Here is a 15,253-nt window from a genome sequence, read left to right on the forward strand (position 1 = left end):
TATATAGGGGGACATCCTTTCTGATTGGTTGCCAGTGTCCTTTCATCTATAGATGGCTATATAACCCATATGTTATGATTTATGGCTCTGTGTCCCGTGATGCATTTCAAGAAATGTATTTCATAGTAATTCCGTACTAAAAATCTATTTTTTCAACCACTACTTTTTTAAACTGAATCTTATCTTTTTGATGGCATACACAAATGTTTATTTTGTATATTCAATTAAATTATATTATATTGTAATTTCTCCTGACTATGCGAAGTACCCCACTTTTTTTTTCCACAAGTGGAGAATAACCTACACAAGTTCCCTATCCAGTGAAAAAGTGTACAGTATACGCAAAGTACAAATCTGACAGTGCCGCTGACATCAACTGGTGTTCACACACACACTGTTTTAGTCTTCACAAGTACAAAACTGTATGTTACATTGAAGCAGCTAGAACTAATGGAAAAAAAGTCTTAAAAAAACACCAAATAGTTCCAGGGAACAGTTTTAAGGAATACAGTATTCTTCAACCCTTAGTTTTTTTTTTTCTTTTTCATTTTTAAATATTTACCATGTTACTGAATAAAACTTTTTATTTAGACTTTTTGAAAAAAGAAAACTAAACAGATATATAAAACCAATAACTCAAATTTCGTACAGACTTTTACTCACTTAAATGAAAAATGGGTTAGTAAATGGTTGCTGCAATGACTGCAGTAAAATAATTTACCTGTGTGCAAATAACAACTTGTTACATTCGACGTGCTAAGATCCAAACTTACAACACTATAAAAAGTATACATGTATATTTGAATAAAACAAAATTTTACAGAATTATTCATGAAATGCTTCAAGCTCACCCCCCACCACAAAGCAACAGCAAAAGTCTATAGTAATAGATGGTGGCAAAGTATGATTTATGATTTTGGGGAGGAAGGAGAAAGGATTATTTGTAACAAGGTGTTATGGAAAACTATGCCAGCCTTCTGTAATTAATTTTTGATACACAAGTTTTAATATGGCTATATGGCTTTAATAAAACTTGATTTTACAGCTATGTTGTTGACCTTTAGGCAGGGTTCACACTGATGGGGCCTGGGGTCCGGTGCTTCCCTGTTCACGTTTCAGGTGCTAATCGGGTCTGAATTTTTGCCTGTATTCGCAGCTAAAACACAGCCAAAGACACACAGGACCCTTTTCCATTGAGCTCCACAGCTGTGTGAATCGGCTCGGACTGTTTGAATCCCTCTGTTACAGGAACTCCCACCTGGTAACATGTGATCTCTATGATCTATTTGCAACTGTTTGCCAACCGGGGTGGTTGGGGTGGCCTGTGAATAGTGGGGTCGTTTGTTGGGACTAGACTTGAATGAAGAGGATTGGGAAGATATCAATACTCTCATCCACAAAGGTTCGCTAAATGTGACAGTGCAGGAAAATGGTTAAAAAAAATTAGATCAAAATATCTCGGTGGTCCATGAGGCAGCCTACCTTGGGTTAGAAGAATAACTGAGTAATGCTTTAAACGGAGGAATAATGGTTCCATTTCCTCTTACACCCTCCATGAAAGCCGTAATAAGGGTCTGGCAAACACAAGTACCTGTATGTAAACATCAAGAAGATTCCCATACATGGTCTCTCGTCACCCCTCTGTGGCTTCACCCACTCCTCCCTGAGTTCCAATGTATTACTGATCCAGCAATATGGGCACCCCGGGGCATCAAAACATTGGCCTCTATCTGTGCAAATGGCACCTTAATGTCTTTTGATACTCTCAAGTCTTTAGATATCTCCAAATTTTCTACGCATTTGCTACTCAGTTTGGTTCTCAACCTGTACTTCTCTTTCAGTCAAACCTGGAATCTTTGTTGCGAGAGGACCAATTGGCTAAACCTACGCCTAACATATATAAAGCGCTTATGCCTTCAGTTTATTTTGGACTGGAGGACCTGTTTTCTAAGTGGCAAAGTGATGTCCCAGACATGGATGTAGAGGACTGGGAAGACGCTTGGGAATAACCCTTCTTGCAGTTGGTTTCAGTTATGCTGCTGGAAGTGTGGCAGTGGAGGTGCAGATTTTAACCACGTGTTCCTGTCCCTGGATACAAGTTTTCTGGGAAGTAGTCACGTTTTAGAACCTCCCTAACTACGATTCCAATTCCACAGAGTGTGTCAGTCTGATTGCTGGGCCCCCTGGCTCACCGCAAAGCAACTAAGACCCTTATAGGCCTATTACTGTTTTACACAAGGAAAGCTAGGATTCTAAAAATGGAAAAGAACCTGAAGTGCCCTCTTTAAACTTCTGGAAGGCCATGATTGATTCTGCTATTCCACTATAAAAAGCCACGTACCACTCCAGGGGATGTCCAGCCAAATTTGACAAAATATTGAATATTTGGCTTGAATCGCACACAACTAATGCCACTCAATTACTTTGATGCCAGTTGGCTTCTTGTTGATTTCTGCTAGTTGTAGTTGAAAGCCTCCTAGGCATTTTTATCCCTTATTATCCTTCAGGGCTTATAGACCCAGTGTACAATACACTCTTTCATTAAAGGAGTTGTAAAGTCAGAAAGGTTTTTGTATTATGCATTAAGATAAAAATCCTTCTGGGTGTAGCAGCCCCCCTAATACTTTATCTGTGCCTCCTCTCTGTCCAGCATTGTCAACGAGTCCCTCGGCCGTCCTGTGACTCTCCGTCCATTGGCTCCAGCAGCTGTCAAAGTCAGTGAGCCAATCAGGAGAGAGAGGGGGCGGGGCCAAACAGCAGCTCCATGTCTGAATGGACAAGTGGAGCTGCAGATTGGCTCCGAAGCCCCCATAGCAAGCTGCTTGTTGTGGGGGCACTCAATTGGAGGGAGGGGCCAGGAGCAGGAACCAGGGACCTGAGAAGAGGACAGAAAAACAACTTTTGTAAAAATCTTACCTGTAAAATTCCTTTCTCCGAGTCCTCCGACAGTCGCCGCCTCCTCTAAGTCATCACTATTGGGTATTGACTTCCGCAGGAGTAGCTAGGCATAAGACTTAGTCAAAAGAACAAAAGCATTTGCAAAGACACACCCACGGTGGCTGTCCCACTGGTCAATACCCCCCTGCAGTGAACACTCCCAACTCAGTTTGGTAGCATAGCAGTAAGTGTACAAGAAAACCCCAAAAGAGGGGCGGGGGCGGCGACTGTCAGAGAACTCAGAGAAAGGAATTTTACTGGTAAGATTTTACAAAAATTCAATTTTCTCTTACGTCCTCCGACAGTCGCCGCCTCCTCTAAGTCATCACTATTGGGATGTCCCAAAGCAGTGTAGACATGAGGGGTGGGAGACGCAAAAGTAGAAAAGGCAACGCAGTACCCACATCAGAGAAAGGAACCTTGCACACACAGTAAGAGAACCTTCTGGGCAACAGAAAACAAGGCTCAACAGGAGCAACAGCCCAGGAAAGCAAATAACCCAGGGGATAAACAACCCCAACAGCCAGGGACCCACAAAAAAAAACAAAAAAAAAACACAAGGGTCCCTTATGGCACTGCCGCACTGAGCACTTTGCGGCCAAAGGAGGCATCAGCTGATGCCAGAACATCCACCTTATAGAATTTGGAAAAGGTGTGCACCGACGACCAAGTCGCAGCCTTGCACACCTGGGCCACCGAGGCACGATGCCAATAGGCCCAGGACGCACTCAAAGATCTGGTAGAGTGCGCCTTAACAGAGAATGGTGGAACCCGTTCCTTCAAAGCATAGGCCTGTTCAATGGTCTGTCTGATCCATTTGGCAACGGTCGCTGCAGAAGCAGCCATGCCCTTCCGAGGTCCCTCAGGAAGGACAAAGAGGAAATCCGTCTTCCGAAAGGACTCCGTAGACAGGTAAACCCTGATCGCCCTGACAACATCCAAGGAATGCAAAGCAACCTCCTTAGGATGCTTAGGCTTCGTACAAAGCGAAGGCAAGACAATGTCCTCATTAAGGTGGAACTCAGAGACCACCTTAGGAAGAAAAGATGAATGTGGTCGCAAGGCCACCTTATCCTGGTGAATCACCAAGTAAGGAGAACGACAAGACAACGCCGCCAGTTCCGACACTCTGCGAGCCGAAGTGATCGCCACTAAAAAAGCAACCTTCTTAGACAGCAGAGGCAACGATATCTCCTGGATGTTTTCAAAGGGAGCACGATGTAACACGGACAGAACCAAGTTCAAGTCCCATGGAGGTAAAGACTCCCTCCTAGGAGGAGCCAAATGTCGCACACCTTGAATGAAGGTGCGAATTAAGGAATGAGATGCCACAGGGCGTTGAAAAACAGCCAGTGCGGATACTTGGCCCTTTATCGTGGCCAGCGCCAGGCACTGGTCCACCCCAGTCTGAAGGAAAGCCAACACTCTCGTCACCGAGTACGAGCGAGGGGAGAACCCCCTTGGACTCCAGGCGAAATAAGCCTTTCAGGTACGGTAATAGATTTTACCAGATGAGGTTTTCCGAGCCTTGATTAAAGTAGGAATGACCTCCGGGGCGAGACCCCTGTCTCTCAGGACCTGGGTCTCAACAGCCAGGCCGTTAAAGCCAGCGACTGTAAAGCAGGATGGAAGATCGGTCCCTGAAACAGCAGATCTTCCCGCATTGGCAGCCACCAAGGAGGCGCCACTGCCAGGTGAACAACGTCGGCGTACCAGGACCAGCATGGCCAGTCCGGTGCCACCAGAATCACCAAGTGAGGTTCCGAGACCAGCCTGCGAAGGAACCTGGACAACAACTGAATCGGAGGAAAGGCATACATCAGACGATACTGATGCCAAGGGGCCACCAACGCATCCGAGGCGTCTGCCAGAGGATCGCGCGTTCTTGCCACGAACCTTTCCACCTTGTGGCTCAGCCGAGACGCGAACAGATCCACGTCCGGGGATCCCCACTTCGCACACAGCAGTTGAAAGACAGGGACCATTCCCCCTGGTCCAGGGTCTGGCGGCTCAGATAGTCGGCCTGCCAATTCTCCACACCCAGAATGTGAACTGCTGAAATTGCCGGGACATGAGTCTCGGCCCAAGACAGAATGTTGGTCACCTCCCGGGCACTCCTGGTGCCCCCTTGGTGGTTGATGTAAGCCACCGCGGTAGCATTGTTCGTCTGTACCTGAACAGGACGGCCCCGAAGTCGATGCGACCACTGGAATAGACAGAGCTTTATCGCTCTCAATTCCAACACATTGATCAGAAGGGAGGATTCCTCCCCCGACCAAGTGCCCTGGGCAGACAGATTGCCCAGGACCCCACCCCAGCCCGACAGGCTGGCATCCGTGGTAATCACTGTCCACAGTAATGGACGGAAGGACTTCCGACACCGCCGGGGACTGGAGCCACCACAGAAGATCCATTCTGGTCAGGCGACTCAATGAGACACTCAGATCCAGGGACTGAGGTAGTCTGTCCCACCTGGCCAGGATCTCCGCTTGGAGAGCCAGAGTATGAAACTGAGCAAAGGGTATCGCCTCGAAGGCCGATACCATCAACCCCAGGCACCGCATGCAGGTCCTGAGGGACGAGGATGGGCGGTCCCTGAGGGACCTGATCTCGTCCTGCAAGGTCCGGAGCTTGTCCTCTGGCAAGAACACCTGTGCCTGAGCAGAATCCAGGATCATTCCCAGATAGGGAAGACGAACTGATGGAGAAAAGGTCGACTTCTGTACGTTGATGGTCCATCCGAACTCCTGGAGCGTCTGTACCGTGGTGGACAGATTGCGCAGCAGGTCCCAACTGACACTCAATCTTAGGAGGAGATTGTCCAGATATCCCAAGAACGCACTGCCCTGTGCCCGTAGCAGGCCCAGAACAGGCGCCAGCACCTTGGTAAAGACCCTTGGAGCCGAATCGAGACCGAAAGGTAACGCCACAAACTGATAGTGTTCCTCCGCGACAGCGAACCGAAGGTACCTCTGGTGACCCTCGAAAATTGGGATGTGTAGATACGCATCCTTCAGGTCTATAGAAGTCATGAATTCCCCTGGGCTCAGGGAGGCCACCACCGAGCGGAGAGATTCCATACGGAACTTCCGAACGCGCACAAAGCGGTTCAGTGCTTTCAGGTCCAGAATAGGAGGTACCTTGCCCTCCTTTCTGGGCACAGTGAACAGAGTTGAATAAAACCCCCGAAACCTGTCCCGATGAGACACCGGGACAATTACCCACTGGGCCAGGAGGTCCTACACCGCTTGATGCAGGTCCTGCAGGCGCCCTGGGGTCAAATGAAGATTTGAGGGAAAAAATCTATCCGCCGGCCGGGAAAGGAATTCGATCTTGTACCCTGATCGAATGATTTCCTGAACCCACCTGTCCGGAATTCGGAACAGCCAAGGTTGGAGGAAACCGCGCAAACGTCCCCCCACCCCTGAAACGGGAGAGGGCGCCCCTTCAGGCAGAGGCGGATTGACCCGCCGAACCGGCATTGCCGGACTTCTGCTTGCCCGACCAGGGCTTCTTTTGGCTACCTTGGCCCTTGAAGGGCTTGCCCTTGGTTTGATTCCGAAAGGCACGAAAGGACCCCTGATTGGGTCGGGAGGAGGAACCTCGTTTGCCACGAAAGGACTTGTTCTTCGGGTTCTGGGGCAGCATGGTGCTTTTACCCCCGTGACGCCTTTCACCAAGGTATCCAATGCCTCGCCATAAAGGCGAGAGCCTGCATAGGGAAAATCAGCAACTGTCTTCCACGATGTCTGGTCAGCCGACCAGCTCTTCAGCCAGATCAGTCGACGGTTAAGCACAGCAACACTAGATAGGCGTGGTAATAAAGGGGCCTCATTTAAGGCCACATCGCACAAATACATGACTCCTTGGTGAATTTGATCCACCATAACCAGTGTGGCAGGTGGGGCAGAATCAGACGCGAGGTTGCATCTAAGCACCTTAGTCCAATCCGCCACCGCCTGAGCCACCAGAAGGGACGCGAAAACAGGTTTGAGCAAGGAGCCCGCCACCATATAGGAATGGCGGGCTAGAGACTCCAACCTTCTGTCCGTAGGATCCCAGAAAACCGGGGTCTCCTCAGTAGGAATCAAGGTAGCCTTGTTTAACACGGCCACAGTGTGATCCACTTGTGGAGGCACACACCATCGCGATTCAGTAGCCGGCTCAAAGGGATAAAGTAATTGAAACCGACTAGGAACCATGAATGGACGTTTTAAAGTGCGCCACAGTTCATTCACAGTGTAATTTAATTCAGCGGGGCAGGGAAAAACCTGCGCCGACTTGCGGGTCCTGTGTGTACCAAAAGAGGACACAATGCCCGGAGGACTGGGCTCATCCTCCAAATGTAGGGTTTCCTTTACAGAAACAATCAATTCACCCATGGTCACGCGTTCTTCAGGCGACCCCGGGGGAGAAACATCAATCCCCTCCACCTCCGCCTCCCCCTCAGACCCCAGAGGGTCCAAGGATGAGCGAGACCCTGAAAAGGGCACGCCCGCCGCAGCAGGCACATCACCATCTGAATCAGAAGAGATAGATAATCTGGGCCTCTTTCTAGCAGCACGTTCAGCCATCAGAACCTCCATTTTGGACACTAAAGACGCCACTACGGCGGCCAAATAAGGTATAACAGGGGCCCCAGCAGGACTGGGGTCCCCCACCAGAGCTGGATGGAATTTGCTGTCCTGAGATTCCATTGCCCAAGATAGAGCAAGACAGTGCAATAAAAAGTACTGGCCCTTTAAAACCGCTGCGGAGTGCGCAGCCCACCGCTATATGTACAGCGACAAAAGACCCCCAAAAGGAGAAGAAACTGAGCCAGAAATGACAAAAGTTTATGGAAGAGACAGTCTGCAGAGCCCCACAGAGTGTTACCACACCGAACGCTGCTCCAGAGGAAAAGGAAGTGAGGTAAGAAGAGGCTGAACTATAAGCTGCAATGACCCAGGGAAAATGGCTGCCCATAGAAATGAATGGGAGACTTCGGGAAAATGGCCGCCGAACATGTGCATGGAACGATCGTTCTGCCACACGCAAGATGGCGCCAAAACAGCATGTAAATTAGCCCACAGAGAAGCCAGACATGCTTGCCCACATTAAAGATGGCGGACCGCACGGTTTTACCCCGCTGCGGCCGCCACACACATCGTCTGCACCCCCAGTGAAAACACCTAAGTGACACAGGGAAAAGGGGGCTCCCACAAACACAGCACCATAGCGCAGCGTATGTACAAAAGACCCCAGCAGGGATCACAACAGGGAGTCCCACACCGGCACAGACATGGGGGACACACAGCAACACAGGACTGCCACCCCAGACAGAGGCCCCACACAGAAGTACTTACCTGTACCAGATGGCGTGGGGAGCATCTCAGAACGGAAAGCCGCTGTCCTCATCTGACAGGGAATGCCGTTAGCCAAGGACATTACACTGCAGCACCGCAGATGTGTCCAGTGAGGTAGCCACCTGACGGCTGCATCCCTGCTGCGAGCAGGGATGGGTCGTTCATAATGCCAGGACGAACCACGGCTGAACGCTCGATGGCGGGCTGGGGGTCCCTCTGACCCTCTGCCCTGGAGAACCAGGGCGGTCAGTCAGATTCCCAGCTCTGCATGAATCCATCTTCATCCGAAGAATCAACTAAAACTAAAGCTGACAAAATAAACAGCTAGTAAATCAAAGAAAAAAACTGACATTTTCAAAGAAAATCAAATAAAAAAGGATTAGAAAGGCTGAGACTGTAGCCCCAGCACAGGGAAGCCTAACTACTCCTGACGCTAGGCAGAAAGAAACTGAGTTGGGAGTGTTCACTGCAGGGGGGTATTGACCAGTGGGACAGCCCCCATGGGTGTGTCTATGCAAATGCTTTTGTTCTTTTGACTAAGTCTTATGCCTAGCTACTCCTGCGGAGCGGAAGTCAATACCCAATAGTGATGACTTAGAGGAGGCGGCGACTGTCGGAGGACATAAGAGAAAAATCAATTGAAAAATAAAAAAAGCTAGGACCAAAGATCCCAGCAAGGATCCTGACTAGGCAGAAAAAAAACTGAATGCCTATAGCAGGAAGTGGGAGTATACCCCCTGGGACTGCCTCATAGGCATCGTAAAGCTTTTTCCTACCTAGTGTCCTACTCCTGTAGGGGGCAGCATAACCCAATGGTCAAGAAGATTCTGGAGCTGTGTCAGCCAATGAACGAAAGAGAAAAATGGTTTCCTCTCAGGATTCTCCCATTCAAATTAAATTGTATCTAGAAGGGAGCTGTGCACAGGAAAAGCCCTGGCCTTCTTATGCATTGCCTTCATACATAGGATCGTGTTTTGACAATTGCACCTTCTCCTCTTCAATTTCAAGCATGACATAGATGGCTTTTAACAAATTAACATCTTCTAGTAATAACTTGTACCTAGAGCCCCGGACTGATTCTCTATGATTAGGCTCTTCCCCTTATCCTGATTCTTCTTGTGAGGGATGGGGAGACCTAGTCTCCTCTTCTGGGTCCTCCCTCTCTGCACCCTGTGGCGGAGCTCCAGCCAAAACGGCAGTCCTATCTGAGGCCTGACTGAGTAGGAGTCTGCATCTTGTCAATCAGGGTCTTGAAGGAACTAGGGGTAGAGGAAAGCTCATCTCTAACTGAAAAGAGCATCTTTTGACAGGCTACAGCTGGGTCATCTTTTACTAGCTTTGCCCCGCAAACTGCACATCTCCTCTTGGGTGGTTGCGCCTGGACCTTGCTTGGAGCCTTGGCCTGCAATAAGAACACAAAAGACCTAGTTTGAGAATCAGGCCACCCAGTTCTCCAAACACACCCCAGTGCAGGAGAGAGGAAAGGTGCTCCTTCACCAAGCCCCAAAAAGCTTATGATGGAGGAGAAAAAACCCCACAGGATATGCAAGAGGGAGGAGTCCTCAGGCTTACCTGAGAGGTGCTGGTGCCAGAGCCTGCGTCCGCTACCAGAACAGTAGTTGCAGAGTAATCCATCCTGCTCTACACCTCTGTTGGGTGTCACAATCTACACCAGCCGTCCAGCAATCCCCTGTTCGCGCCTTTAAGGAGACTGGAATCGGCGTCTCCGGCGTCTCCACCGCCCCCTGAAGACGTCATTGCGACCGGAAATAATGCTATGCCGCTTCCTCTGGGCCAGCGTGGAACGTAGGCGCTCTGCCCTCTCCGCCGAAAATCGGCAAATGCACTCTCCTCCCCCCCTGCTCGGCCAGGGGCGCTGCCAGGGAGGACGCTGCCACTCCGGGAAGCGTACATCCATGTAAGGTGGACAGAGACCATCCCCCCTGCTCCAATGACATCACCAGCGGTAATGGCCCTCCCCAGGCACTGAGGATAGGAGATAAGCAGCCACCACAAACATGGAGGTATCGCACTGGGCAGGAGAAGGCTATATAGGATTCTCTACCAAGTTTCCATAGGACAAACCATGAGACCCAAAGAACCAGGTTCCAGAAACATGTTAACCCCCTGCCCAGGGGAAACGCGAGTACTGATTGGGGAGGCCTAGAGGACCGCCTTTTATCTGGTGGAGTTAATGCGTTTCATGTCCTGGTAGGAAGAACCCTAGGTCTCATGGGCTGTCCTCGAAGACAAATTGAAAAAACTAAGTTACGGAGTAGTTTGGTGGTTTTATTAGAGTAACTGTAAAACCCCACCTTGTAAAACCACCCAGAATTGAAAAGCAAAATGCGTATATAGATACAGTATAAACAATACTTTCCCCCTTTTTTTCATCAGTGATCACATCCCTCTGTTCTCAGCTGCTAAATGAGCTGGGGGAGGAAAAACAGCAGGACACTGATCTTCCCAGTGCAAGGCTGTGTGTGTGTGTGTGGTTGGGGGGGGCGCAGGGGGGTGCATCAGGACAAGTCTGATCATTGGAGGAGAGCAGGTTCAATTCCTAGCATAGCTAGAGAACTGACCACACTGTGTTCTCCAGTGCCGTATTGCAAAAAATGGCCTGGTAAAACCTTCCGGTCTTTAAGTGGTTAAGGAAGTGGTGCGACACCTATGCTTCTATGCCAGTTAGTAAATTAGTAATGCGAGAGGAGAAAGTGAGGTGAGGAGTAGAGAGATCGATTTGGGTGTCATTGCCATATCTGTATTGAAAGCCGTGGGAGGTTATCAAATGACCAAGAGAAATGGTGTTGATAGAGAAGGGAAGGGGACCAAGAACAGAGCCTTGGGGGACCCCTACAGAAAATGGAAGTTGAGAGGAGTAGACAGAGTTGTAGATAACACTGAAGGAGCTCTGCGATAGATAGGAGGAGAACAAGGAAAGAGATGAATCTTGAAGGCCAAGGGAGTGGAGTTTATTGAGAAGCAGCAGGTGGTCAACAGTATAAAAGGCCGCAGAGAGGTAGTAGCTGTTGGTTTTAGCAGTTAGTAAATGGTTATTGTCTTTTAGTAGGGCAGTTTCTGTGGAGTGCAGGGTAGAACCTCCGAGTGTTGTAGACTAAACATTCTAAAAGTTTAGCGTTGAATGATAGCAAGGAGATAGGACAGGTTGGTGGGGTCCAGTGAAGGCTTTTAAAATATAGGGATGATCTCTGCATGCTTCAGAGGGGAGGGGGAAGGTTCCAGTAGATGGGAAGAAATTGAAGATGTGAGAGAACAGGATAGAAGAGGAGGGCGATTGTAGTAGTTGCGAGGGAACAGGATCCAGGGGAGAATTGGTTAGGTGGGTTTCTGATAAATGTTTGGTAACCTCTTCAGTAGTAGCCGGTTTAAATGAGTGTTGACTGTGCTGTTAGCTAAGGTAAGTTAAGTGAGGAAGAGATCCGTACAGTGGAGGTGTCCTCAAAAGTTGCATCAACCTTGTTTTTGAAGTGATTGGTAATCTCTTGGGCAGTGAGTGGGTAGAGGGGGTGGAAGACAAAGCAGAAAGTAGAAGGTAAAGAAGAGACGATGAGGACTGGATGACAAAGTAGGTTTGCCTGGCAGCATGGATGCAAGAATTTTATTTTAGGAGGGCAGATTTGTATAGGGTGAGGTCCTGCAGGGAGTTGGCTTTAATTCCACTGTCGCTCAAGAGCATGGCTATTTCTCAAGATTTATGGTGTTGTCAGTTTGCCAAGGCCTGATTCTGCATGTAGTTAGAGGAGTGAGTGGAAGTGTGTGGCCATTATGTTAGGTCAAAAGATGAGGTTAAGTATGCTGTATACTAAAGTTTTGGGAGAACTTTTTAAATTAATGCCTCAACCTAAATACAGTATTATGAAGTCTCTTTTTGTGTTTTTTTCCTGCAACATGGCTGAGTTGTTAACTACGGAGCTACTGTTAGTGATGAGAGCATTTGGTTCCTGGCTGCACTTTGGATAATATATTAAAGTACTGAGAGCCCTCTTGATGTGTGGAATCCACTAGTCTTGGGAAGCAGTTTGAGGTGATGGTGGAGGAAGACTCCTTCTCTAAACACAAGTCACAAATCTTTAAACACTTATGTCACCGATTTAAAGCACTTTATAGGTTTGTGTATGACCTTGTAGGTGTGATTTTTATTTCTTTTTCGTTTATTTCTGATTGTTGGTCACGCATGATTTTTCATAATTAGAGTTTTAAAGAGATTGTGAAACACATTTATTTGCTTCATATCTTTTTTAAGACCAACAGAATTTGGCATATAGCCATAGGAGAGAAAACAGGTTAGATTGTCGGACCAGTCGGGGCAAAATCCTGGTATATAACCCCCCTCTCTGCTCTAGGTATTCAGTTTAGTAGCATTCAGTTTTAGAAGTATATAAACTCCTTAGCGGGGTGGTTGCTGTGTCCTTCGAACTCAGAGAAATGGATTCTACGGTTAAGAACAAAAATCCCATTTTCTATTTCGTTCATCAACAGACGCTACATAAATCATAACTACTGGGACGTCCAATAGTAGAGCCAAAATGAGGGGTGGGGAAAATAACCCAAGGCTAAACACGAGAGCCCTAACCAGCGTATAGGAGACTTAACCAGGTCACAGGAGCCCCATCTGAAAAAATAAAAATTTAACAACACCCCTCAAGAGGGAACAGCACCTCTTAAACAGAAGCCTGTAAAACTTTGCAACCAAAAAAGGCATCCGCAGATGCCAAAGTATCTACTTTGTAGAATTTTTTAAAGGTATGCACCGATGACCAAGTGGCCGCCTTGCAAACTTGCGATATGGATGCTTGCTGACGGAAGGCCCAAAAAGTACTCAGCTCCCGAGTAGAATGCGCCGTGACAGGGAAAGGAGGAACCTGACCTTTATTAAAATAGGCCTGAGTGACCGTCTGTCTAATCCATCTGGAGATGGTAGCCGAAGAAGCGGCCAGCCCTTTCCTTGGTCTGTCCATAACAAAAAGCAAGGACTTTATAGCTGTCAGATATACTCGAATTACACGAACCACATCCAAGGTATGCAAAGCAAATTTCTTGAGATGAGCCTGCTTTGGACACAAGGAAGAAAACAATGTCCTTATTCAAAGGGAAGTCAGAGACAACTTTGGGCAGGAATAATGGACAGGGACGAAGAACCACTTTATCCCTATGGACCACTAAATAGGGACTACGACAGGATGTCACCAATTCTGAAACCCTGCGGGCCGAGGTAATATCCACCAAGAATGCCACCTTCTGGGACAATGTTGGCAAGGGAATATCCCGAATATTCTCAAATGGAGGTTTCTGGAGAACCAAAAGCACTAACTTTAAATCCCACAGCAGCAAAAGAGACAGTAAAGTGGAGCCACATGTCAAACCCCCTGAATGAAGGTGCGTGGCTTAGGGTCACTGAAAGAAGATTGCCAAGGCAGACACCTCGCCCTTGATGGTACTCAAGGCCAACTTCTGATCAACGCCCCCATTGAAGAAAGGCTAAGATCCCAGCCACAGAAAAGGATCGAGGATGAGCGCCAACCAAGAAATGTATGCTTTCCACATACTATGGTACATCTTGCTGGAAGAGGACTTCCTCGCCTTCACCATAGAAGGGATAACTGATCCAGGCAAACCTCTATCGCTCAGTACCTGGCTTTCAATAGCTAAACCATTAAAACCAGTGACTGTAAAGCAAGATGGTAGATCAGCTCTTGGGACAACTGGTCTTCTCAGAGAGGTAGCTCCCAAGGGACGTTTACAGCCAGCCGACTGATAGGAAGACCCTCGTCCTTGATTTTCTTGCAGGAAATCCTGAAAGAAACATGAGCTGAGGGTGATACTGGCCTTACTGTGCCCCTAGGACATCTGTGGCATCTACCAGAGGAACCTGTAGCGTCACCACAAACCTTCTCTGGAGCCAAACCTGCTAAAGGCGCTGCATGTAGGACTGTGCAAACAGAACTGTCTTGAATACCATTAGATTTAGAACCTGTATGCAAGTCGGGAGAGAGAACTGTCTGTGTGACAGCAGCCGCTGAATCATGGCCTGTGGTTCCTGAAATTTGTCCAGAGGAAAGACCACCCTGGTCAGAATTAAAATCAGACCTAGGTATTTCAGTTCCCTGGATAGGGATAGGGGGGAGCTTAGGTAGTTTAGACGTGACTCAAATCTTTGCAGGAATTAAATCCGCACAAGGAGACTCAGGACCTAAATACCTGAAAAGGGCGAATTCTGCCCCCCTTTCTGGGTACCCCAAAAAGAAACATTTTGCGGACCTCCTTGAGGCTTGCAAAATAAGTCCATGGGGCCGGAAGTCAGCGAAGATGTCCCCCAACCCCAATAATGGGTGAGGGTAAACCTTCATGCTGAAGGGGTTTTGTCTGCAGGTCTGGAGAAGCTAGCTTTAGGCTTACCAGACCAAGGTTGCTTTGAACCTCCTGGGGAAGACTTGAAGGATCTATTTCCCTTATTCTCAGTCCCGGAAACACAATTTTCTATGGGCTGAGAAGAAGGGCCCCCGTCTGAGACAGGGCTCCTTCCCTTTCCTGAATTGTGGCAGGAAGGTACTCCCCCCCCCCCCCCCCGTGAGACCCTTAAGGATGTCATCCAGAGTAGCCCCAAACAGGGCAGATCAATGAGAGCTTTCTTAAAGGCTTGGTCTGTGGACCAATTCTTAAGCCACAGCACGCACCTAATCACCACCGCTGAAACAAAATTTGGACAGGAGCTGTATCCAAAGCTGCTTAACAAATAAACTGCAGCCCATGGACCAACTAGTCCGCTAAATCAACATAAGCAGCGGGAACCTACTCATTCCCCAGACCCTGCCGCACAATTTTGGCCCATTCAGTAGGGTCCAAGACACCAGGGCTGAGGCACAGACTGGCCGCAATGCCGAGCCAGCCATAGTAAACATGCTGCGTGCCACAGCCTCCACTTAATTAGAACCCTGTCCACTGTTCCTAAA

The 15,253-nt window shown here is 48.3% G+C and overlaps 1 protein-coding gene across 1 annotated transcript in view; it reads right to left on the bottom strand.

The window, feature by feature from the left end:
* XRCC6 (X-ray repair cross complementing 6) overlaps positions 1-15,253 on the bottom strand; it is a 234,138-nt gene that overhangs the window by 132,164 nt on the left and 86,721 nt on the right. The window lies entirely within an intron of this gene.

The sequence above is a fragment of the Pelophylax lessonae genome, assembly GCF_965119305.1.
Source record: "Pelophylax lessonae genome assembly, chromosome: 8".
Classification (NCBI taxonomy): Eukaryota; Metazoa; Chordata; class Amphibia; order Anura; family Ranidae; genus Pelophylax; species Pelophylax lessonae.